Consider the following 1,513-nt stretch of genomic DNA (forward strand, 5'->3'; position numbering starts at 1 on the left):
ACTGGTACTTTAGGAGGTTTCCTATCGGATTGCTCTTCGATTGGGGGACTCCAGATGTGGACCTCATGGCGTCCCGATTGAATAGGAAGGTCCCTTGGGTCGGTCCAAGGTCCCGCGATCCTCTCACAGTAGTGTTAACACTCTGGCCATTCCTTGGTTGCAGTTCGCGCTCCCCTATCAGTTCCCACTCCTTTCCCTTGCTTTCCAAGCTGTCGAAAAGATCAAGGCGGGATGGGTGTCGGTCATTCTGATCGTCCCGGATTGGCCCAGGAGGTCTTGGTTTGCGGACATCATCAATCTTCTCCCGGTCACCCCTGGTGCCTTCCAAACAGACCCGATCTGCTGTCTCAGGGTCCGATCTGCCACCCGAATTATCGGTCGCTCAGTTTAACGGCGTGGCTGTGGACTCCACAGTTCTAAGAGCGTCCGGTCTTTCGGCCCGGATGGGTCACGCTATAATCCAGGCTAGGAAGCCTTCGTCTTCTTTCAGGATCTACTATCGTACCTGAAAGGCTTACTTTCGTTGATGCGAGTCCAACCGCTTTTCACCTATGTCCTTTCCCTGCCTTCCATTTGGTTTTCCTTCAGGCAGGACTGGATTTGGGCTTCGCTCTCAGTTCCATAAAGGGCCAGGTTCCTGCGCTCTTCTTCCCTTTAAGAAGACGTTATCTTCTCAGCCACAGGTTAAGACCTTCCTTCAAGGAGTAGCCCACGCTGTCCCTCTGTACAGGGCCTCTGTGGATTCATGGGATTTAAAGGTTGTGCTGGTTATTCTCAGGGGTTCCCCCCTTTTGAGCCTCTCAGGGAGTTTTCCCTGTCAGTTCTATCTCGGAAGGTGGCTTTTCTCAAGTCCATCTCTTCGATCCGCCGCGTGTTTGAGTTGGCGGCCATTTCTTGCCGACCTCCTTTATGGTTTTTCCACCAGGACAAGGTGGTCCCAGGCCTCCGCCTTCCTTCTTTTCACGAGGTGGTTTTCATCTTTCCACCTCAGCGAGGATATCGTTCTACCTTCCTTTTGTCCAGCTCCGACTCATCCTCTGGAGCGATCGTTGTACAGGCTGGACCCCGTCAGGGCAGTGAGGATCTCCCTGGCTTGCACGGCCGCTTTCCGAAAGATGGATTCTCTTTTCGTCATCCTTGATGGCGTGCGTAGAGACCTGCTGGCTTCCAAGGCGACTATTGTTCGCTCGATCAGAACGGCAATTTTGGAAGCTTACCGGGTCAAGAACAGAGTGCCCCTCCTGAGATAAAGGCTCACTCTACCCGGGCAGTCGGCGCTTCCAGTGTGGTACGTCACAGGGGTTTTCGCCGACGGCTTTGCAAAGCGGCAACCTGGTCTTCCATCCACACGTTTCGCCGGACCTCGGCGGACTCCAGCCTGGGCAGAATGATCCTGCAGGCGGCAGTGGTGAGTCCTCGTACTTGATGGAAGTCTGTTTTTCCCACCCCAGGGACTGCTTTGGGACGTCCCATGGTTTCTGTGTCCCCCAATGAAAGGCGATAGAGAAAACAG

Source organism: Ranitomeya imitator, chromosome 2 (genome assembly GCF_032444005.1).
Source record: "Ranitomeya imitator isolate aRanImi1 chromosome 2, aRanImi1.pri, whole genome shotgun sequence".
Lineage (NCBI taxonomy): Eukaryota > Metazoa > Chordata > Amphibia > Anura > Dendrobatidae > Ranitomeya > Ranitomeya imitator.